The following is a 25,532-nucleotide window of genomic DNA, read 5'->3' as shown; positions in this document are numbered from 1 at the left end:
GTGGGATTCGATCCCGGGTCTCCAGGATCGCGCCCTGGGCCAAAGGCAGGCGCCAAACCGCTGCGCCACCCAGGGATCCCCGAAAATGAGCCTATTAACAGGGAGGACCCCAGAACCCCTCCAGGTTCTGGCAGTGCTGTGCTGGTGGCCTGGGCACACAGGCTTAGCCACTGGGGGGCCACCCGAACCTGTCCCAGCTCTGCCTCTGGACCCCTCCATCACCTTATAGATTGTCCGTTTCTTTTGCCTGTAGTCTCACAGTCCTACTATGTGTCACCTAGCTCCCCCACTCCTGAAATGACTGTCTCAATTATTCATTCTTCCCAATCTCCATGCCTTCCTATCTCCCTTACTCCCAGAAGACAAGTTTCTTTCTTTCTTTTTTTTTTTTTAAGATTTTTATTTATTCATGAAAGGCACACAGAGAGAGGCAGAGATATAGGCAGAGAGAGAAGCAAAGACATAGGCAGAGGGAGAAGCATCCTCTCTGTGGGGGATCCAATGTGGGACTTGATCTCAAGACCCTGGGATCACAACCTGAGCCAAAGGCAGATGCTCAACCACTGAGCCACCCAGGCACCTGTAGAAGATGAGTTTCTTATTCCACAGAAAAAGTTTAGACCACGATCCAGGGCCTCCTTCAACTTGCTGACACAAAACCTACACCTCCTTCCCCTCTATGCTGCCCTGGCCTGTGCACTGCAGGGTGTGTAGCAACATTCCTGGCCTCTGTCCACTAGATGACCAGCCCCCTCATGAGTCAACGATAGTCGAAATGTCTCCAGACGTTGCCAAGTGTCCCCAGGAATGTAATGTCACCCCAGGTGAGACCCATTGATCTAGAACAACTATCAATCACTCTGTCTCACACTTGTGGCCCACATCTGATCCATAGACAGTACATAACATTTGACCAACCTTCACCTACCTCTCAAATAGAGCCCTTCGTGGAAAGCCCAGCCACTAACAGCCACAGCCTCCCCTGTAGATTTCCAGGCATGCCTCAGTCACCCCTGTGTCTTCCTGGCTCTAGGAACCACCCTTCAGGTCCTGCAAATGGCCCCCCTCAGCTGATGTGAGAAAAGAGCAAAGCACCCCTCCCTTCTCCCAGGGGGGCCTGGGGTGGGCTCTACAGTGCATGTTTCTCCTGCAGAAATCGACTTCAGAATTCCTGCTTCCTCCCTGGGCCTATCCAACCCTTTATAAGCTGGAGGTGGGCGGTCAGTGTAGTGACTCAGAACCAGTGCTCTGACATTTCCCTTCCTGGCCCCGCTTGGGAGCTCCAGCATCCCACGTGGAAATGGGGGAGCGGCAGCCCCACTTGTCAGAGGCCTCAGCCAGCCGTGAGGCAGAAGGAGCTGGCATTAACATCCGTGGGCCTTTTGGAGGTGACTTTGCTCCTCTTCCCTGGATTCTTTCTCTCTTCTGTTTATTCAGCCTCCTCCTCCTAACTGAAACCTTTAAATGTGTTTAAATCTCTCCCCAAATTAAAAAAACAAAAACAACAACAACAACAAAAAACCCTGCTGTGACCACCTTCGGGCTCCTTGCAGCTACCACCCTAATTCTCTCCTCCCCTTCAAAGCCAAACTCGTGAAAACACTGTCTGCACCCACTGTCTCTCTGTCCTCACCTCCCACTCGCTTCAGTCTGGCCTCCACCCTCCCCAGGCCCCTGAGACAGATCCTGCTAGAATGATCATGACCGGGCAGGGCTGAGCTGAGGCCAGAGCGCAGGAGGCTGGCCTGACCCCAGCCGGGACTCTGGCCGTGGGAGCAGCAGGAGGGGACGGCAACGGCTGGCCTTCCCCAGGCTTGGGAGCAGAACTGCAGACGATTGATTGGAACTTCTGAGCAGATCCAGAAAGAATATCTGGCCTTGAGTCCTGGGAGTGGGCCAACACCTCCTTGCCTTCATTCATTCATTCACTCATTCATTTGTTCTGTTTCTATTGAGCACAACTCAGGCCAGCCACTGAGGGAGGCAATTGGTATTCACCTTGTGAACAAAACAGACCTAGTCTCTACCCTCAAGGAGTTGACCATGTACTCAGGGCAGTAGTTAACGAATGAAGAGTCAGGAAGATACACAATAATCACTTAGATATTTTAGAGAGGAAAAGCACAGAGCAAAGAATGGTGGGGTCTGATGTCACTGGAAGGTCAGGAAAGACAACTTGAGGCTGAGATGAGACCCTTGAGTAGGCATTAACTAGTCCCGGAGGAACTAGTCTCCCCAGGAAGACGGTGACAAGGGGACCAGGGTAAAGGAGTAAGGGTAGTTTTCCCCAGGGGACCAGGGATTCCAGAAGGACAAGAGACCAACGAGGCAGGGGGAGAGGGATGAGACAGGCTGTGTCAAAATTAGATTTTTATCTCTGCCTCATCGTCTCTGTGCCATGCCCTTCTCCTGCTGAGGGATGTCAGCACCTGAGGTTCCCTCTGTAGGGCTAGCCATGCGTTTCCTCTGTTCTCCCAGGGCTGTGTCTCAGGACCTCGCTCTGACCTGTGCCCAATGGGAGTGTCCCACAGAATTCCACTCGGGCTTTCCCCTCCGTCTGTATTCTTTTCTTTTTTTTTTTTAATTAATTTTTTTAAAGACTTTACTTATTTGTTCATGAGAGACACACAGAGAGAGACAGAGACACAGGCAGAGGGAGAAGCAGGCTCCATGCAGGGAGCCTGATGTGGGACTCAATCCCAGGACCCCAGGATCACACCCTGAGCTGAAGGCAGCCGCTCAAACACTGAGCCGCCCAGGTTCCCCTGCACTCTTCTTTCCTGACATCGTCTCTGGGGCTATGAACTATCCTTCTAACAGACGTGCCGTCCTGAGGGCCAGAGGCAGAGCTCCCTTGACCAAGGGATCATCTCCACATGGGGACCCTGCCACCCTCTCAAACACGGCAGATCACAGTTTAAAAAGTCTCCTTTTTGTTGAAAGAAATACAGAAAATAATGTAAATCATCTTTTTTCCCCAACCCAATTAGAAAGGGATCGGTTAAGAACGAGAATCTTGAACAGAGCATGAGCATTCGACCCGGACCTATAGAAACCTGGCACAGATGGTGAGCTGTGAATAGCCTTTCTTTACGCCGATCAGGGAACTGAAATCAGACAAAGAGCTTTGATTAGCTGATTAATCAAATTGGAGCGAGTTCCCAGTAAAGCTAAATTTAACTATGCCCTATTCTGTATCCCAAACTGCAGACTTCCTGTTTCATGATTTCTTCCAACTCAGTGTAATTGGAATGTTCCGTCTGGGTGATGGGTATAGGAGGGGACCATGACACTATTCTGTGTGTGTTTGAAATTTTTCATGAGAATCTAAAAAAAGAAGTACCATCTCTCTGTGTGTGTTTTATAAAAGTGACTAGTCTGTCTTAATTGGTCAGTTAGTGCTTATCTGTAATGTAATCCTTAACCTCCTGCCTTGAGAGAATTGCCTGGACTCATGAACGTGCTTTTTTGCAGGACACCATGTGACATGAAACACATAGCTGTGCACCAAAGATGCAAATGACATCATCAATGAATTATTTTTCTTTGTGCTCCTTCCTTTCGTTCTTCTAACCATATGCGTATATAAATGTGTGTGTATGTGTGTGTGTGCATGCGGGGTGTGTGTGTGTGTGTGTGTGTGTGTGTGTACTCAGAGTTTCTGAGCTAGGAGGAAGTGGTTCAATCTGCTTGCCTCTGAGCAGCTGTTGGCTTTTAGAATAAAGAAGGGTCTCTGCCTCGTTTCTGATTCAGATGCAGCATGAGACTTGCTTTCATTCACCATGTCTAAATTTAAAAGCCTGCCTTCTCCCTCCCATAAGACTCAGGCCTCTTCCTTGTAACATGGTAGAGAAGTCTTGGCTTCACATGGTGTTTAGGTTAGAGCTGCAAGAGGAGTTTAGGTGGGGGGGAGGGTAAGAAATGTCCAGAAGAGGACGCAAACTGAAGCGGAAAGGTGCTGCAGCTCAGAGAGCTCTGGTGCAGGCATGTGGGCTCCTGACCCACATGAGAGAGACTGGGCTCCTGACCCCCCAGCTGAGCGAGCGCTGGGGGTATCTGAGGGCTCAGGCCTTCCATTTCTTTAACCATCACTTTTATTCTTTCCCACGCTTTGCCCCCTCTCATCTTTGGTTCAGCAAAGACAACTCTCTTGACAAAAATTTGAGTCGCTCAATATTATTGGTTTGCACATCTCACCTACTGTGTTTAAATTTGTATTCTGATATATGGTGGTCACCCCTTACCCACGGGGAATACGTTCCAAGTCCCCCCACCCCTCGCCCCGTGGATGCTGAAATCGCAGATAGTACCAAACTCTATATACTCGGTGTTTTCTACTACATGTACATCCCTATAATAAAAGGTAAATAAATTCATTTATAAATTAGGCACAGTAAGAGATTAGCAGCAATAACTAATGATAAAAATAGAACATTTATAACAATACTCTGATAAAAGTTAGGTGAACATGATCTCTTTCTCTGAATATCTTACTGTCTGTAACCCCCCTTCTTCTTGTGAGGATGTGAGATGATAAAATGCCTCTGTGAACAGGATGACATAGACATGATGACCTTGCGTTAGGCCGTTGGTGGCCTTCTTTCATGAGTCTGTTTCCCTCTTTTGTTTGTTCTGTTTTTTAGATTCCATGTTCAAGTGAAATCATATGGCATTTATCTTTCTTATTTATTTCACAAAGCGTAATGCCCTAGAGGTTCAACTATATTATTGCAAGTGGAACAATCTCATACTTTTTAAAAAATGGTTGAGTAATATTCCTGTATGTATACACCACATCTTCTTTATCCATTCATCTCTCAGTGGACACTTGGGCTGCCTCCATATCTTGGCTCTTGTAAATAACGCTGCTATCAACATAGGGGTGTATATAACTTTCTGAATTAGTATTTTCATTTTCCTTGGGAAATACCCAGAAGTGGAATTACTGGTTCATATGGTAATTCTTTTTGTAACTTGAGGAATGCCTGCTTTCCACCGTGGCTGCACCAGTTTGCATTCCCACCAACAGTACACAAGGGTTCCTTTTTCTCCACATCATCACCAACATTTATTGTTTCTTGTGTGTTTTATTTTAGCCATTCAGACAGCTTCAAACTGATCTCTCATTGTGGTTTTGATTTGTATTTCCCTGATGATGAGTGGTGTTGAGCATCTTTTCATGTGTCTGTTGGGCATCTGTAGGTCTACTTTGGAAAAGAGAACCTGACTATTCATGTCCTCTGCCCATTTTTAATCAGATTACTTGTTTTTTTTAGTGTTGAGTTGTGTTTTAGTGTTGAGGTTCTTTGAAGGTTTCTTTTAGAGAGAGAGAACAAAAAAGAGCATGGAAGGAGGGGCAGGGAGAGAGGGAAAGAAAATCTTAAGCAGACCCCCCCAGAACATAGACCTGATTCAGGGCTCGACCCCATGACCCTGAGATCACAACTTAAGCTGAAACCAAGAGTCAGATACTTAACCAACTATGCCACCGAGGCACCTCAAGTTGTCTTTTCATTTTGTTGATTTCCTTCACTGCACAAAAGCTTTTTATGTTGGTATAGTTCTAACAGTTTATTTTTTCTTTTGTTTTTCTTGCTTGAGGAGACAGCTAGAGACATGTTGCGATGGCCGATGTCAAAGAAATTACTGCCTATTTTCTTTCAGGAGTTTTATAGTTTCAGGTGTCACATGAGCTCTTTAATCCATTTTGAATTTGTTTTTGTGTGTGGTGAAAGAAAATGGTCCAGTTTCATTCTTCTGCATGGAGCTGTCCAGTTTTCCCAACACCATTCATTGAGCCTGTCTTTTCCCCTTGGATATTCTTGCCTCTGTTGTTGTAGGTTAATTGACCATATAATCATGGGTTTATTTCTGGGCTCTCTATTCTGTTCTATTAATCTGTGTGTCTATTTTTGTGTACACTGGTCTCACTTTTATTTTCTGTCTCTTTTTTTGCTAAGTCTTTATAGGGTTTATTAATTTCATTCACCTTTTCCAAGACCCAACTTTTGGATTTCTTTATTTTTGTTGGTTTTCTATTTCACAGATTTCTACTCTTGTCTTTATTATTGCCTTTCTTCCTGTTACTTTCAATTTAATTTCTTCTTTTCCTCACTACTTCAGGTGACCACTTAGATCATTGATTCAAAACTTTTCTTCTGTAACATAAGCAATTAAAACCATAAATTTTCCTCTAAACACAGCTTTACCTGCATCCCACATATTCTGATATGTTGTACTTTGGTTCTCTTTTAGTTTAAGACACTTTACTTTTATTTATTAAAGATTTTGTTCATTTATTTATATATTAATTTTACGGGGGAGGGTCAGAGGAAGAGAGAGAGGGAGTATCCCAAGCAGACACTGCTGAGCAAGGAGCCCAATGTGGTGTTCCATCCCTCAGCCCTGAGATTGCAACCTAAGCTAAAACCAGAAGTCAGACGCTCAACCAACTGAGCCACCCAAACGTCTGTAAGATATTTTAAAATTTTCCTTGTGGATTTTTTTCTTTGACTCATGAGTTTTTTAGCAGGTGTTGCTTAATTTCCAATACTAGAGGCCCTTCTAGGTTTGTTTTTGTTATTATTTCTCAATAATAATAACAAAACAGACCCAAGATTGTATCACTTAAGGCACGAAGTCAGTAAACCAGGACTTAACACCTAACCTAACTGCAGTTTCAACTCCCCACAAATGTAACCTTTAACTAGTTGACATGGGGATTTCCTGATTAACCTTAGGAAATATACTGGTAGGCTCCTTCTGTTCTGCTTAGGTAACTTTGCCTAGAAGAATGGATTCTTTGCTAATTTCCTTTTTTCCACTACTGCTCTACCTTTAAAAACCTTCCCTTTTCTGTAACCCTTTGGAACTCCACTCTCCTTGCTAGAAGGGGTGCTGCCCAATTCATGAATCTTTATTTTATTTTTTTATAATATTTTATTTTTATTTATTTATGATAGTCACAGAGAGAGAGAGAGAGAGAGAGAGAGAGAGAGGCAGAGACACAGGCAGAGGGAGAAGCAGGCTCCATGCACCGGGAGCCCGACGTGGGATTCGATCCCGGGTCTCCAGGATCGCGCCCTGGGCCAAAGGCAGGCGCCAAACCACTGCGCCACCCAGGGATCCCAATTCATGAATCTTTAATAAAATCCTTTAGATCTTCAAATTTACTTGGCTAAATGTTTTTTTTTTAACATTTATAATTCCATTGTTATCAGAGAACATATCTATAAGATATCAAAATCCTTCATTGTTTATTTATTTGTTTATCTATTTATTTCATGGTCTAGCATATGACTTATCTTGGGGAATGTTCCATGTATTTTTTTTTGAAGATTTTATTTATTTATTCATGAGAGACACAGAGAGAGAGGCAGAGACACAGGCAGAGGGAGAAGCAGACTCCCTGTGGGGAGCCCAACACAGGACTCAATCCCGGGACTCCAGGTCACAATCTGAGCCAAAGGCAGATGCTCTACCATTGAGCCACCCAGGTGCCCTGTCCTGTGTGTTCTTAATAAAAAAGAGCATATTCTGTGGTTATTGGGCAGAGTGAGAAAATCATATTTGTAGCCAGGATGTGGCCAATTGTTCTGGAGACACTGGGTTTTTAAAAACTTGTTTGTCTTGGGGCTGCAATTCTTCAACTGCATAGGAAATTAAAACAGAGATCCAGGATCCAGGATCATTCCATAACAGTCAGGAAGAAGAGAGTCCCTACCAAGAGCCACTGTGACTGCTCCTCATATAAGTACAAAAGACTCTGGTAGGCATTTCACTATTAAAAACTTGTTTGTCTTGGGGCTGCAAATCTTCAGCTGTATAGGAAATTACAACAGAGATCCAGGATCATTCCATAGCAGTCAGGAAGAAGAGACTCCCTACCAAGAGTCCCTGTGACTGCTCCTCTTAAAAGCATAAAGGACTCTAGTGGGCATTTCCATGGCAGCCCTTGTTTGCTTGTCAGGAGCAAAGCTATAGGCATTATTACTCTACCTCTCTACCCACCTCCCTACCTACACCGAAGCAGAATTCTCTTTGCAGTAATGGATTCAAGGCTAAAGACTTTCTGCAATGTTTCAGTAAAGGTTTTTTTCTGGTGGACTTTGATGTGTATCCCAACATAAGGCTATCCATGGCCACATGGTTTATTGGGATGTTGGTTTCTTAGGTTGGGTTCCCAAAAGCAAATATTGAGACAGAAGTCATGTGCAAATGATTTATTAAGAAAGTGCTCCAGGGAGAAACAAGAGAAGGAATGGGGGAAAGACATATGAGAAAGGTAAAAGCCAACAAGAGTATGACGTTGGTCAAGCACCAACAGATACAGAAGGGAGTTCTGAAGGGTAAACTACGCCTCAGAGTGTGTCCTTCCTCATACCCTCGCACCAGTCAATAGCCACAGACTTGGAGTAAGGACACATTAACTCCCGGGTAATACTGGCAAGTTTTGTGTGCTGATGTGCAGAGCAATCTCCATAGCCCCAAGACAGATACTGAACAGTCACAGGTAGAAGCTGTTGGAAATGAATGGCCTGGAAGCTGGAGGATTACAAGATAGAAATGGTGAAAGAGATTGTGATATTGTGATTTATAACAAGAAATATATATTTGGGGGCACCTGGGTGGCTCAGTCAGTGAAGCATCTGCCTTTGGCTCAGGTCATGATCCCAGGGTCCTGTTATGGAGCCCCACATTTGGCTCTCTGCTCAGCGGGGAGCCTGCTTCTCCCTCTCCATCTGCCCCATCCCCCTGCTCATGCTCTCTCTCTCTCTCTCTCTCTCTCTCCCTCCCCCTCTCTCTCTCAAACAAAATAATATCTTAAAAAAATGAAATACATGTTTGGTCTTTGTCCGTATTCCTGGAACAGAGCTCCTAAAATCCTTGGAATTTCCTAAGCGATGAGAGTCATAAAAGTACCTTTTAAAGTTGTATGAATGAGGTGAACTGGGAAGCCTTTAGGTCTTCCTAAGGGAAAGGTCTTTCCAAGGGAACTAAATTTGTGATTAGAGGGTTGGAACCCCCTGACCTCCATGGAGGGGAAAGGGGCTTGAGGTTAATCATTTGCCAGTGACTAATGATTTTATCAATCATGGTTATGATTGATAAAATGAAAAACCAGAAGGATGGAGTTTGGGGAGTTTCCAGGTTGGTGAACAGAGATCTGATCTGAACAGAACAGATCTCTGGGGAGAAGGGTGCTTGGAGAAGACATGGAAGCTCTGTACCTCGTTCCCATACCTCATTCACCCTGTGCATCTCTTCCATCTGGTGGTTCCTGAGTTACATTGTTTTATAATAAATTCATGATTTAATGAGTACAATGTTTCTTTGAGTTCTGTGAGCCACTCTAGCAAATTAATCAAACCCAAGGAAGGGGCCCTGGGAACCTCCAATCTATCATGTTTGGTCAGAAGCCCAGGTGACAACCTTGAGTTATGACTGGCATCTGAAGAGGGAGACAATCTTGTACAACTTTATCTTAACCCATGGGATCTGATGTTACCTCCAGGTAGATAGTGCCAGAATTGAGTCGAACTGTTGAACAGCTGGTGATACAGAGAATTACCTGGTGTGGGGAAAAAAACAATACATGTTGGAATTGGGATCAGAATCAGAGGGATTGAAAGAGATATAGGTGAAGCGCCAACAGCATTTGCTATGGTAGGACACTTACAAATGGAAGAGATTGATATACTTAAAAAAAAATGCTTTGCACTACTTTAGTAAGATGGCATTTAGTATATGATGCTTTTTAAGTGGGTGCCACAGAGCGCACAGCAGAAAACTTCATGAGTCAACCCATTAATATTTCAAGATAAGAAAGTCATGTCTCTTTGATAGCTATGCATCTTATGCTTGCAAGAACTAAGGGCAAGAGCTAGGTTGTTTGATTCAGGTATCTGCACATATCTTGGACAATCTAATTTTCAAAATCCTATTTTGCCACTTTACCCCCTTGCCAAAAGTCTACAGTGAATTTCTTGCTGTTTCTGAGAGGCTTCACAAACTTCCTTTTCAGTATAATCTATAAAGTGTGTGTCTCATTAAAGTAAAAGACGGAGGTATTTCAGATCTGTGAAACCCTTTCACAACTCTTTGATGACAATAGTGTATTACACTTTGCATATGGTGATATTTCTATATATCCTGTGAACATACATTTCTATTTATGTGATCAGTAATTTTTTATCTGGATAAAATTAAACAGAATAATCCTGCTGTGGATTGTGCCTTTCTGTTGTATGCTTTAAAAATAGCAGGCATGGGGGCACCTGGGTGGCTACGACAGTTAAGTGTCTGCCTTTGGCTCAGGTCACAATCTCGGGGTCCTGGGATCCAGACCAGAGATGAGCTCCTTGCTTGAGGTGAGTCTGCTTCTCCCTTTCCCTTTTCCCTCTAGCCCTCCTTTCTGCTTGTGTTCAATCTCTCTCTCATAAATAAATAAATAAATAAATAAATAAATAAATAAATAAATAAATAGATAGATATTGAAAGAATAAAAATGGCAGGCAAGACAGTACTATGACCCATAATGGAACATGTCAGAACATATCAACAGCTTTTTTTGGACTTCTTTATCATACCTGCTTTATTCATGTGAGCCATTCCTGGATCATGTGAGCAAAGTGAAGGAGAAGATTCTTGGGCGCCATCAAGTGGCCATATGGGGTATTACCTAAGGTCATCTAGGTGAAGACTGTAGGGCATCTCCGATTTCCCTCCTCAATGTGAGGCCTGGTTTTGGAGCAAAGCAACTTTCCAGAAAGTTGTCAGAGGAACCTGGTTGGTGGGTGAAGAAAACAAAGTGATGGCCTGAGAGGAGAGAAACGGTTGCAGCAACCAAAACATTTTCAGCTGGAGCATTTCACAAGGCTTCTTCAGAAGACAGTGGTGAGGCATATATAAAGTCCTTCATCTAAAGACATTTGGAGATTTATTTCTCTCCATTGTTTTTCCAGTTGGCCATAAATTTGAACAACCCCGGGGATCCCTGGGTGGCACAGCAGTTTGGCGCCTGCCTTTGGCCTGGGGCGCGATCCTGGAGACCCGGGATCGAATCCCACGTCGGGCTCCCGGTGCATGGAGCCTGCTTCTCCCTCTGCCTGTGTCTCTGCCTCTCTCTCTCTCTCTCTGTGACTATCATAAATAAAAAAAAAAAATTTGAACAACCCCAAAGTCGCCTGGAGTCAATACAAACATTGGTGGATTTATTAAAAGGATACATATGCTTATGAAAGCAGCCGGCAAATGTCAGACATCAAAGAGGGACATGACCTTCCTCATGAACTGAGACAAGTGAACAGATCCATCTATGTAAAAGACGACAGTAAAATGTCTTTGAGGCCATGATAGTTCAGTCAGGTAGACAGCAAGTGCCTCAGTTGAAAACCCAATGTATCAGTCAGGGTCCCTACAGAAGAGAGCTGAAAAGGGGACATTTCAGAGAGGTTAAATGGAGGGATTACAAAGGTATGGGCAGGGTTCAGGAAACCAACTAGGGATGTCACCAGTAACAGAGAGAGGCTACCCTCATACCTGAGAGGGCAAGGAGAAGGAGTGGTTATGGGAACTGCTCTCTATTACCATCCTTTGATCTACTATTGATAAATGCCATTGGCCAAACTCAACTTCATGATTCAGAGAGGAGTGGACAGTGGATCTGAAGGACCTAACAGAAAAAATGTAGTATACTCAACATCAATTTGGCTTTTAAAAATAAGAGTAGTTTATTTATTTAACAAGATTTCCTGGGGCACTTGGGTGGCTCAGTGGTTGAACATCTGCCTTTGGCTCAGGTCATGATCCCAGGGTCCTGGGATTGAGTCCTGCATTGGGCTCCCCGCAGGGAGCCTGCTTCTCCCTCTGCCTGTGTCTCTGCCTTTCTCTGTGTATCTCTCATGAATGAATAAATAAAATTTAAAAAAAAATTTCCTGAAGTGGGGAAGCTCCATGATTGGTATAATTGGGGATGTCATGGAGGACCCAAAGGCTTTCCATCTTTCTCCCCTGTCCTTCTATGGCTGGGATTCTGTCCCCACCACAAGAAGTTTGCTGTAGCTCCAGGTGCCACATGAAGACCTGACAATCATCAGCAAAAGAGAATGACTCTGGGAGTATCTTTTTGGGAATGAATAAAATCTTTGGCAGAAGTTTCCCCAGGAGATGTGTTTCCATGCATCACTGGAAGAACTTTATCCACACAGGAAGAATCCCATCTAGGGAAATGGTACCCAACTAATCAAATTTTCTCTCAAGCTAGGGACAGTGTCAGTTTGTAAGAGAAGAAGGATGTGCATAGATTCTTGCACAAAATCAAGATTCTGTTAACAAAAAAGAAGGCAGAAAGCTTGTCTGAAAGCAAACAGGGTGTGAAAACACCTTCAGACAATGATAGTTTCTAGTATGTTGGAGTTGGACATGAAGATGCAGGTTCTACTTGGGCCTGATATATGATGTATGATGACAATATGACCAGCTGAGATAGGTAAAAATCAATACTAATATACTTGGGGGGTAGGTAGGAATTGTAGTTTGGTTTTAGAAGGAGTGCTGTACCTGAAGTAGAGCAGCCTGCTCCCCATTCAGAGGGCAGCCAAGCCAAAAGTAGAAGAAAGCTCCAACTAGATAGATGTTCCAATCACAGAACACAGGCTGGAGGCACATCCAGTGCTTCCAACTGCATGGAGACTTACAATAGGCAAAAGGGAATTGTTTCTATTAGTCTTTGTGCAACAAAGGTGCTTCCCCCCCCCCCCCCAATGGCAAAAAAGAGTGAAGTGTTTACTAGAACCCAGAATAATTAATACTGAGGCTGACAGGACTTGTTTAAGGGAAGAAGAAGCCTTTTAAACCTAGGTAATCACTTAATGTTGTTAGCTTGAGTTAGATGCAGTAGGGGTTTTATATTTGAAGCATAATTTAATATTAACTGTCATCAAAAGCCAGACATGTCTAAGAAGGTATGCATTTGTAAAACTGTGGTGAGCCCAAGTCCCCTGAGGATGGCTACTTCCTTAGAAGAAAATGTGTGTCTCTCTCTTATGATTTGTCATGTCCAAGTAATGGGCTTGGGACTGGCATAACTATAATTTATTTTAGAGGCTTTGTGGCCCTTGAGAACACAAGAAGAAAGATTAAGAAATCTCATTTGAGGCCTTTTAGTGAGGAGGAGGCAAACAGAAGGCTGTTCACATCTTGGATGAGAACATTTCCAGGAAATGTTGTTATTTAAATCACTTTTAAGACTTAGTACAGGAGTTCTGGGCTACAGCTGCAGATTAAACATGCACATCTACATTCACTCCCTCTAAAACCTTTACTAAAACCATAGTAAACTGATTAAAAAAGACTACAATAAACTTGCAAGGATGAGGAGAACAGAGGAGACACCAGTAACAAAATTTTGGAGGCCACAACAGAAGAGGAATGGTGATTGTCTTAGTAGATCTGAAAAGGGGCCATTCCTGAGCCAATAGTGGGATAAGGTGAAAACCAACTCAGTTTCTACCACAGAATCCTAAAAAGGAACAGCTGTCAGAAGAATAAGGTATCTCTGGAATTAGGAGTGAAGGAAGGCCTAAAATAATGAGTACTGGGCAAAGGCAGTTTGAAAGTAGTTAAATCCCTGGATCCTCTCACCTATTACATCCATTTGGGCTGGTTTCCCATCAGCACACTCATTATGACCATATTTTTGTTGAATTCTTTGAACATACTTTCTTTTACATTCTTGAACATGTTTATAATATTTTCCTTAAAGTCTTTGCTAAATCCAACATCTGTATCTTGTTGTTAGTTTGGGCCACATGTTCCTGTTTTCCAGAGCATCTACTGGATGAGATGCTGTAGATGCTCTAGATTGCGTTATCTGCTAGATCTCTCATATATGTTTGATTCTCAACTCTGTAGCAGCTTCTCTCTTGGAAGCCTGACAGTCTTCCCCAACACATGTGCATCCCATCTCTCAGACAGCAAGTCTCAGGGGACCCGCTACATAGATTTCTGCTTCCCACAGATGAGACAACATTCTTTCCGGTGTCATGACCTATAGATTGTGTCTGCTTCAGCAGCCCTGAATTCTACTCTTCAACACAGCAGGGCATCTCTACTCTGCTAGGAGTCCAGCTCACTATGCTATGGTTGGAAAACTGTTCCTCAATAGAAGGCCAAAATGATTTGGAGTATATCTCCTGTGTTCCCCTTCTCTTGGAGGTCACTGTCATGCACTGCCAGTTGTCCAGTGCCTGGAGAATGGTTGCTCCTTCTTCTGGTCACCTTTACTGTTGTTATTAGGCAAGCTAATCTGGCACCAGGATTATACTATCACTGGAACCCTCCCATGCTAGATTTTTATTTTCTTTTTATTTTTTTAATTTTTATTTTTTTATTATTTTTAAAGATTTTATTTATTTACTCATGAGAGACAGAGAGGCAGAGACACAGGCAGAGAGAGAAGCAGACTCCATGCAGGGAGCTCACTGTGGGACTCGATCCCGGGTCTCCAGGATCGCGCCCTGGGCTGAAGGCAGGCACTCAACCACTGAGGCACCCAGGTGTCCCTCTTTCTTTTTTAAAAAAGATTTTATTTATTTATTTGAGAGAAAGAGAGAGCACACAAGTGGAGGAGGGGAGAGGCAGAGGGAGACACAGATTCCTTGCTGAACTCAATCCCACAATCCTGAGATCATGACCTGATCCGAAACCAAGAGTTGGATGCCTAACCAACTAAGCCACCCTGGCACTCCCGGATTTTTATTTTCTTATGGCATCTTTCCTCCTCTCCTTCTTCATCCATTTAAGCCAGGTCTGTGTTTATTGGCTCAGATGAGAGATGAAGCAATAATGAAAGCAGAAAATACAGAAGTCCCCCCCGCCCCCTGCCTTATCTGCTCTTTCATTTTCCATGGTTTCAGTTACCCATGGTCACTACAGTTCAGAAGCAGATGATTCTCCTCCTGATGTATCATCAGGTCAGCAGTAGCCTAATGCTACGTCAGAGTCCCTATGTCATTCACCTCACTTTATCTCATCAATGACATAGGCATTCTGTCATCGTCCATCTTCATAAGAATGAGTCCAAAGCAGCACCTAGTGGTGTAGTCAGCTAAGCATCCAACTCTTGGTTTTGACTCAGGTTGTGATCTCAGAGCCACAGGATTGAGCCCTGCGTGGGGCTCTGTGCTCAGTGGAGAGTCTGCTTAAGACTCTCTCTCCCTCTCCTTCTCCCCTGTGTACTCTCTCTCTTTCTCAAATGCATTAATAAATCTTCAAAGGAAAGAAAAAGAGTGAGTACAGAACAATAAGTTAGTTTGAGAGGGAGACCACATTCACATAACTTTCATTATAGTATAGTGTTAGAATTGTTCTACTATTATTAGGTATCGTTGTTAATTTCTTGATTTATAAATGAAACTTCATCATAGGTATGTGTGTATAGAGGCAAAAACAGCATATAGGTTCAGTACTTCTGGGATTTCAGGCATCCCCTGGGAGGGGTCTTGGAATGTACCCTCTGAAGATAAAGGGAGACTACTCTAGTCTGAAACCAATAGTTCTCAGAGGCCTTCACTGATTAAGAAGAGGGTTTCTCTACGGAGACTAGATAAAAGCCCCTCAAGCAGGGGAAAAATAAACGAGGAATTGATTTATGAGAACAGGGATGAGTTCAGTGGGTTCAAGAAAAAGGCCTGGGGCCCTGCTTCCTGGCCAGCTCCCCAGGGAACATGATTGAAGAGAGGGCACTGCTGTCTAGGGTATCTGGGGAAGCTGTGCTCTGGGCAGACTCTCCAACATCCCCATGCCCTTGGTCAGCACAGTAGCAGCAGAAAGATTCCCGCCCCCAAACCGGGAAAAGAAGTTGAGGAGGGAGTCCAGGAGCCTGAGGAAGGCACATACACAGGAACAAGATACTTCTCGGTGGCTATGGGGAAAGGTTTTTTTTTTTGTTTGTTTGTTTTTATGATAGTCACAGAGAGAGAGAGAGAAAGAGAGGCAGAGACATAGGCAGAGGGAGAAGCAGGCTCCATGCACTGGGAGCCCGATGTGGGATTCGATCCCGGGTCTCCAGGATCGCGCCCTGGGCCAAAGGCAGGCGCTAAACCGCTGTGCCACCCAGGGATCCCCTGGGGAAAGGTATTTAAGGACCACCCGCTCTTGACACATTGGCACAACATGAGCCTCTAGAACGTAAGACACACCATTCGGCAGAGAGGAAAGAAGATCCCAAATTCTGGAGATTCATTTGCTGTCACTCTAGCTGGTGGGGAGCCCAAAACATAAATTATCTAAAAATAAAGAAAATTGCTATTTATCGGGGGTGCCTGGGTGGCTCAGTCAATGAAGCATCTGCCTTTGGCTCAGGTCATGATCCTGGGGCACTGGGATCAAGCTCCAGGTGGGGCTCCCTGCTCAATGGGGAGTCTGCTTCTCTGTCTCCCTCTCCCTGTCCCCCTGCTTGTGCATTCTGTCTCAAAACAATAAATAAAATCTTTTAAAAGGGAACGAAAATGCTATTTATTGCCCACCGGGGTTGGTAAGCTGAAATTCATGCCATAACAGGACAAGACACCGTTTGTGAGGACTTTATAGAGAGTCTTATTTTTCTTATTTAAGAATATAAATAAGTCTTATTTATTCTTATTACTCATTATCTCATTTAAGCTCATTTTATGTGATGAGAGTTCACCCTCTCAGACTCCCCCGATGAATCTTCTGACCAACCAGAAGTACTCGCCTGAGAAAACACAGATATTGGGCAGCCCGGGTGGCCCAGTGGTTTGGTGCCGCCTTCGGCCCAGGGCCTGATCCCAGGATCCGGGATGGAGTCCCACATCGGGCTGCCTGCATGGAGCCTGCTTCTCCCTCTGCCTGTATCTCTGCCTCTCTCTCTCTCTCTGTCTGTCATGAATAAATAAATAAAATCTTTAAAATAAAAAAATAAAAACAGATATTTACCGTGTGCCAGGCATTATGCAAAGGGCCTTATGTCACTGAATCCTCACCCTAAAACTAGGAGACATGTGCTACCACCTCCATTTTACAAATGTGAAAACAAATTCAGAGTTGTCTGTCAAATGATGTGGCTTTCCGATTCAAGCCTGCTAGAAGCTTTGCTTTATGTTATTTATAATCCACGAGAGAAAACAAGATCTAATAGGAGCATCTACAATAGGATTTAGAAAGTGAGTTTATTTATAGTTCAAATATACAAATTCCCTTTTATTTTTTAAAACAAACATTCTAAGATCAACAGAATAATCTTCTTGGCTAAATACTGTATTCTGGAAAGACGTTAAACAAAAACTTTGCAGTTAACATTGTTCGTTCTATTCTTTCATCTTTCTGAACTTCAGTTTGGATATTTTCCATTGGCCTGTCTTCAAGTTTAGGTTACTAATCTCTTGCCTCTCTTGTGTCTACTCTGCTGCTCAGAGATATTAAATAATAATAATATCTGAATTATCATTTCAGATATTATATGTCAATTCTAGAATGTTCACGTATTCCAAATCTCTATTGAAATTCCCCATTTCATCACCATTTTGTCCACTGCTCCCACTATTTTCTTTAACATATTTTTAAAAAGATTTTATTTATTCATTTTAGGAAGAGAGAGAGGGAGTGGGAAGAGGGAGGGGGAGAGGGAAAGGGAGGGTCTCAAGCAGGCTCCCAGCTGAGTGAGGACCACCACCTGGGGTTTAGTCCCGGGCTTAGACCTGAAATCATGACCTGTGCCGAAATCAAGAGTTGGAAGCTCAACAGACAGAACAGCCCAGATGCCCTTTCTTTAACATATTTAAATAATTATTTTAAGTCCTTGACATCCAGATCAGATGTGGGTCTACCTTTACTGTCTCATTTTTTTCCCTCTTTTTTTTTTTAAATGATTTGAATTTTTTTTTTTTTTTATTTATGATAGTCACACAGAGAGAGAGAGAAGCAGAGACACAGGCAGAGGGAGAAGCAGGCTCCATGCACCGGGAGCCCGATGTGGGACTCGATCCTGGGTCTCCAGGATCGCGCCCTGGGCCAAAGGCAGGCGCCAAACCGCTGCGCCACCCAGGGATCCCCATTTTTTTCCCTCTTGATTATCAGTTGCATTGCCCTCCTGTATTAGTTTCCTATTGCTGCTATGATAAATAACCACAAAATTAGTGATCTAAGACACCACTGATTTATTATCTTAGAGTTCCGGAGGTCAGAAGTCCAGAACCAGTCTCACTGGGCTCAAGTCAAGGTGTTGGCAGTGTTGGTTCCTTCTGAAGGCTTCAGAAGAGAGAATACATTTGTCTTTTCCAGCTTCTAGGGGCCACCTGCATTCTTTGCCTTGTGACCTCTTCTTCACATAACTCCAACTTCTGGCTTCCATCCTCACATCTCCTACTACTGACTCTGACCCTCCTGCCTCTCTCTTGTAAGGACCCTTGTGCTTTTATTAGCCCCCCATCCCAATAAGCCAGGATAATCTCTCCATTTTAAGACCCTCAATCTCGGGCTCCCTGTTTGGAGTCTGCTTCTCCCTCTCCCTCTGCCTGCCTCTCTCTCTGTGTGTCTCTCATGAATAAATAAATAAAATCTTAAAAAAAAAAAAAAAAAAAAAGATCCTCAATCACATCTGCAAAGTCTCTACATCCACAGGTTTCAGGAATCAGGACACACATATCTTTGGGAGGCTGTTGTTCAGTCTACCATACCTGCTTTTTCTATGACTTGTAGCTTTCTGTTATGCCAAATATTGTGTATAAACGACTCACAGAAGTTAAAGTTAATCACATTTTCACCTGGAGGGTTTACCCATCGTCTTTAAGGCAATGTAGCTCAAAGGGATGATGCCTCAATCCAATCAGGAACTGAGCTGAGTTGGAGTGAGTTGCAGCTTTAATTAGACTCTGTCTACTCCTGTTTTTAATTATCCTGAGAATGAGGCCTGCCTTGTGTTACAGGCCCTTCCCTCTAGCAGGACTCCACCTTCCAAACACTAAGAGACAGCAGATCTTACTCTGCCTTTCCAGTCCAAGCCCTGGCTGGGTCCTCCCCTCTCCCACCCCCAATCTATCCCAGCACTTACCAATTACCCATGGGGAAAAAAGCATCATATCTAGATTCTGGCCTATAACAATAGCCTGAGTGGCCTCAACAATTCAATGTAAGCCAATCTCAGTCTTTAGCCTATGCCCAGACTTCACAAATGACCCAAGGAAAAAGGACCAACAATCTCAGCTCACCTAAAATGGGCTCTTCCTTCTCTGCTTCCACTGTTCTCTGATATCTTTAAAAATATGATTTTTGGGGATCCCTGGGTGGCGCAGCGGTTTGGCGCCTGCCTTTGGCCCAGGGCACGATCCTGGAGACCCGGGATCGAATCCCACATCGGGCTCCCAGTGCATGGAGCCTGCTTCTCCCTCTGCCTATGTCTCTGCTTCTCTCTCTCTCTCTCTCTCTCTTTCTCTGTGACTATCATAAATAAATAAAAAATTAAAAAAATATATGATTTTTGGGGATGCCTGGGTGGCTCAGTGGTTGAGCATCTGCCTTCAGCTCAGGGCGTGATTCCAGGGTCCTGAGATCGAGTCCCACATCAGGCTCTCTGCGGGGAGCCAGCTTCTCTCTCTGCCTATGTTTCTGCCTCTCTCTCTCTGTGTCTCTCTTGAATAAATAAATAAAATCTTTAGAAATATGTATGATTTTTGTAGTTTACCCCCTGCTGCCTGCCAAATTGCTGCAGCAGGAATGATGACCTACTGATACCTAACTACATCTTACTCAGAGACAGAAGTTCCTTGTGGATAACATTGAATGTTCTGCAAGAACTTTGCAGTTATCACTAGATATCTCAGAAAGCTTCTTGCATCCTCTCAGTAAACATACTACAAGTACAAGGCAGGCTATGTATACACACCCTTAAATTTACTTATTTGTTTGTTACAGTAGGCTCCACATCCAGCATGGAGCCCAACACAGGGTTTTAACTCATGACCTGAGATCAGGACCTCAGCTGAGATCACAAGTCAGATGCTCAACCAACTTTGCCATCCAGGCACTCCTACTTATTTTTTTTTAGGTTTTATTTTTTTAATAATCTCTACACCCAATGTGGGGCTCAAATTGACGACTCCCAAAGAGATCAAGAGTTGCGTGCTGCTCTGACTGAGCCAGCCAGGCACCGCTAACCTTAGATTTAATTAAGATCTTTCTCCATCTACCTGTTCTCTTAACTGTTCTTTTTCTTACTTTGTTTCTCGGCGGTTCAGAATGTAAATATACTTATCTTACTAGCATAGTCTTTGAAAATTCAATATTGTTGATGTAATAAGATTTGTTCTTCCTAAGGTTTATCAAATACCATTGCAACCTCTAGATTTTGTATTTTTAGAATTCTGTATTTAATACTATGAATAGGTAACATTCTTAGAAATGTAAATGTCAAAAGATAGAAAAGAATATACAGTGACATCTATGATTTTTTCCCCATTTACTCAGTTTCTATTCCATAATAGGTATCCTTGATTATCAGTTTCCTACTTAACAGAAAAGATTAAATGCATTTGCAAGCAGATATGTATAAACGCTATTTTCTCCTCCTTTTATCACACAAACAGTAATATAGTAGAGTAGGTCCACCAGTTTGCACCTTGAATTTTTTTAAGTATGAAAGGGAACTTATCAGTTCCCATACTTTACCGAACTGTGGGATCCAGGGTGTGGAACAATCCAATCAGAACCCAGTTTCTTTCCCACTCTTGCCTGTACTCTTCTCTGTGGTGGTTTTTACCTAGGCTAGGTCCCACTTCTCCTCCACCTGGTGCTCCCCTCCCAATCCCAGCTCCAAGAGGACACCCTAAAGGGTGGCAACCTCACCAGAAAGGATGCACCTGCCAGACTCCCAGTATGTTCAGCAATGGACTAACTGGACTCACAGGCCCATCCCTGAACCAGTAACAGAGGCCAAGACAGCAGGAGATGCAGATTGTCCAAGCGGAAGTCACATGACCATGCCAGGCACTCTAGGCTTAAGGAGTCAGTTCCACAAGGCGTGAGTCCGCTACGCTGAGAGTTGGGAAGGGGTGGCTCCCCCAGGGAATATCAAGGTGCTGCAAGCAGACAAGTGAAAGTGACAGCTATCTACTGCAAAAGGTGTTCTTTCATTGTCTTTGGGTGTTTGGGGGTGTTTTTTTGTTTGTTTTTGTTTTTGTTTTGGCTCTTTCATGGCTGGAAGCTGTGTGGTTATGCCTAACACATGTGCAGCTGAGGTGACACATAGCCAGCAGCACTAGCTTCTTGGAAAATGCCCCAGGGTGGAAAAGGGTTGCTAAAACTGCCTGGATTCTGTATATGTCTCTTTGGCATCTGTTAACCACAAGGCCAAAGTTGTTTACACCTCACCTGCTATCCACTTTTGCAAGCTCGGAAAGTCCTATTACAAACCCTCCAACCCATCCCAAGCCCACACCGACAGCCACCTCCTTTCTGTAACCCCCACATCCCTTACCAATATTCCCCAGTCCTAAATCAACCCATGGCTAGGAACCAGAAATCTAGAGACAGCCCCTATGCCCCTCAGATCTGCTGGAATTATTCAAGCTAAGACTTTATCAGGTAAACACTCAAAAGCAAAACAGAGGGGTGGGTGGGAACTGTCAGGGACAGACAGGAGAGGAAAGAAAAAGGGGGGGGGGGGCACTTTACCCACCTAGAGATACAGCTGTATGGCTGTTCTAAAAGACTTTGCTTAAGAGGAAAAAAGGTGCATGTTGGGGGGATGGTAAGAGGGGGACAGATTAGGCTGCGGGCAAGGAGAGGCTGCTGCCTAGAAGCATAGGGCTCTTCCCCCTCCTTCTTTCCTCTTATCAGCCAGAGACAGAAACTAAAAACCACTGCTTCAGGGAGCTAAAAGCCTGAAACAAGAAAAAAACAGTAGGCAGAGAAAAAAAAAAAAGAACAAAACCACACCAAACTTTAGATACAGGGGGAGAAAAATAAAATGTAACTAAATGTGTCTATAAAATATTTTAACACAAAGGTAAATTAGGTACATTACATAGGTCTTTGTGAGAGCTAACGAAAAGATCTGTTCTTCATTTGACCTAATTGGAAATCCAAAATTTGCATCCAAAAAATGTATACACTGAATTTATATAACAAAAAAGATAAAAATGGTGCTGATTGTCTTTTGTGCATCTGCAACCTATGTTCTAAATTAACTTTAGCATTTGCTAAAATGCACCAATTGACGCAACCTCACGGTCTTAATACTCGGGCTCAAATTATAGTTATATCTAGAGATTCCACTAAATTTAAACATCATGCCTGCTATAATCTTAAGAAAGTAACTAAATATAAGATAGAGAAAAAAACTAGGAATGTCTCACTTTAACTATAGCTTTGCCTAAATTTCCCATAGTCATAATACCCATTGTCCTAAAAATATCCCATATTGGGCACACACACTCTAGCACAATGAATAATAAATTAAAGCCAAATCTTTGGCACTTGCAAATTGGCTTAATACAATGGAACTCCACGGACCCCTTAGTTAAAATAGCTATGCTGGCCCTATGTAAGTTAAAACAGGGCCTTGGAGGATTAAAACTTATTATATAAAACCTAATTAACAAAGGGATAATTATTCCTGCTGCTTCTCCATTTGACAGCCCAATTTCACCTGTTCTTAAACCTAGACAAAGTAAAGGGTGCAGTAGTGGTTAGCTTGGGTACCACAGACTGGGTGACTTAACCAGCAGAAATTGGTTTTCCAAAAGTTGTGAAAGCTGGGAAATGCAAGATCAAGGTGTCAGCTGATTCAGTTTCTGGTCAGGCCTCTCTTCATGGCTTGTAGGCTTTCTCACTGTGTCCTCACATGTCTTTCCCTCTGGTAGTGCAGAGAAAGAGAAGTCTCTCTTGTAAAGCCACCAGTCTTTTTGGATTAGGGTCCCACCCTTATGATCTCATTGAATCTTAGTCATCTTCATAAAGGCCTTACTCCAAATCTAGTCACATTGGGGGTTGGGGCATCAACCTCTCAATTTTGGAAGGACAGTCATATTCAGTCCATAACAGGTGACTCATGGTGGATTACTACATTAATGCTCTGGTCCCATCCATTGGGTCCCATTAATGCTCTAGTCTCATCTAATATATATATAGGTGTGTGTATATATATATATAGAGGTATATATATATATATTGCTAATAGGTATATATATATTGCTCTTATAAATGTGGCTAATATATCAAGTGCCTATTTCACTAATAGGTATATATATATTGCTAATAGGTATATATATATATATATATAGGTATATATATATATATATATATTGCTCTTATAAATGTGGTATATATATATTGGTATATATATATTGCTAATAGGTATATATATATTGCTCTTATAAATGTGGCTAATATATCAAGTGCCTATTTCAACAGCCTCTCAGCTGCATTTTGCCTTCACCCCCAAAAGGATACAACATACTTTTTCCAGGCACAGGGAACCTCAACAGCTTTGCCACCACATACAGTCTGTGCAGACAAGATCTTCACGTTGTCCACCAGAAGCACAGGTATGCCATGATTGATGACATCCTTCTCCAAGGAGACTCACTTGACATGCTCACTGCAGTCATCTAAGTCCCATATCTTTTGGTCCTTTTAGGGCTGGTGATGACATATTCCTCATTTACAAATTTTACTTCCAAATTAAAATCAACAGGCACTTCCATTAGCACCCTCAGAAACTCCTTCACTCTAGAGACTTCGGTAACCACTTCTTATGCCTCCTGGAGTTTCTAGACTATATATGATAGACATAAGTTGCCCAAGAGCTTGTGATACAAGAAACTAGCTCTCTTGGCTTCATGCTATATGCTATTAAAACAACAAATAATTGGCTACACACTGGGATTTCCTGGAAATTGAGCTTTCATAGACCTTGAGTTTGTGTCTTTCCATATCCATTGTGCTTTGGGTCATGGAAGCTGTATCCCACGAGGTACCTGCCTCATATCAGTCAACTCCTTGACCCCCTCAGGGAGAGGACCACTCATTCTCCAGTGTCTTATGCTCCTACCCTAGGTCCCCAACCATAATCACTCCTTCCCCGAGGTTATATACAATACCACTCATCTTTACATAGACTTTTTTTTAAAAAAGATTTTATTTATTTATTCATGAGAGACACACAGAGAGGCAGAGACACAGGCAGAGGAGAAGCAGGCTCCATGCAGGGAGCCCGATGTGAGACTCGATCCCGGGACTCCAGGATCATGCCCTGAGCCAAAGGCAGATGCTCAACCACTGAACCACCCAGGTGTCCCAACATAAGACTTTTCTAAATATCAGCTTATATCCTCCATCAACATAACTGCTGAGAAATATACCTGACCATAGAGTACAAATTGACCTGAGAAATATACCAAGACATTATTATTAACCTCATGTTTTTACATGTAAAAACCTCATGGTTTTTACAAACCAACCAGAATATTGTTAGAGATTCCAAAAATTTCAGATGTTTTTTTTTTGGCTAATGTTGTATAAGTGGGAAACCTAGTTATGTGCTGGCCTAGAAGGACTCCTTATACTTCACCTTTTCCTCCATTTCATGCTCATGTAAAATGTTTCCTGTGTTGTTTAGAACAACTTAGACAGTACTTCCTGAAAGTCTCCACTGTCATCACTCGAAAGTTTCCTTGAAATGATGCCAGGTAGCCACAGGGCCAACTGTTCTGTGTTTTTTTGTTTTTTGTTTGTTTGTTTGTTTTCCATATTTGTCCTTTTGACATCTATTAACCTCACAGCGAAATGAATGGCCGAAGTCTGTGATCCTGTTTTTTCAAGCACAGAAAGGCATATTACAAACTCTGCCTCCCATCTTGAGTCCATAACCACAGCCACCTCCTTATCTGACTCACACACCACGCCAACATTTCCCCTGGCTGAAGTAAATTCAGAGCCAGGTATGAGGCACCTAGGAACAGCTCCTCTGCTCCAAAGCCACCGGGATTATTCATACTAGCCAATCCTAAACTATTTTCTCTGCCCTGGCTTGCCTTGCCTGCACAAACCCCAATAAGGGCTCTGGCTTAGGTTTTCCCTTGCTCCTTCCTGCATCCTAGCCAAACCTGTGTGCAGTGTGCTTCCTCCTTTCAGGAAACATTAAGGAATAAAATCTTCTGTGTCCTCATTCAGTCACTTCCATAAATTAAAATTTTGCAGGTACAATTGAGACAAGAGCCACTGCTCAGTTCTCAGACCCAGAACATCAGGCATACCTGTGTGTCCGTGTGTGTGTGTGTGTAAGTGTATATGATACAAATTTTACCATTAACCATTATAAGTGCACAGGTCGGTGACATTAATTCCATTCATAGTGCTGTGCAACCATCCCTACCATCCATCTCCAGAATTATTTCATCATCCCAAACACAAATTCTACCTGTGAAACAAACTATTCATTATACACCCCACCCCAAACCCTGGTATTTACCATTTTATTTTCTGTCTCTGAATTCTGGGTACCTGATATAAGT

At 43.1% G+C, this 25,532-nt stretch overlaps 1 long non-coding RNA gene across 4 annotated transcripts in view; it reads right to left on the bottom strand.

Moving 5' to 3' along the window:
- The window catches only part of LOC102156686, a 29,999-nt gene that overhangs the window by 1,909 nt on the left and 2,558 nt on the right, over positions 1-25,532 (bottom strand). For 2 of the 4 annotated variants that reach the window (XR_005357084.1, XR_005357086.1), the window contains exons 2-3: positions 10,590-10,785; positions 9,509-9,571 (exon numbers count right to left, since the gene is read on the bottom strand). This is a non-coding gene — a long non-coding RNA (uncharacterized LOC102156686). Of the gene's footprint in view, positions 1-928; positions 6,159-7,102; positions 8,545-9,508; positions 9,572-10,589; positions 10,786-25,532 lie in introns of those variants that run through there. The other 2 variants (XR_005357085.1, XR_005357083.1) reach the window with 2 other exon arrangements.

Source organism: Canis lupus, chromosome 3 (genome assembly GCF_011100685.1).
Source record: "Canis lupus familiaris isolate Mischka breed German Shepherd chromosome 3, alternate assembly UU_Cfam_GSD_1.0, whole genome shotgun sequence".
Classification (NCBI taxonomy): domain Eukaryota; kingdom Metazoa; phylum Chordata; class Mammalia; order Carnivora; family Canidae; genus Canis; species Canis lupus.
The sequence above is the reverse complement of the archived record's forward strand: the minus strand, read 5'-3'. Positions and strand labels throughout refer to the sequence as shown.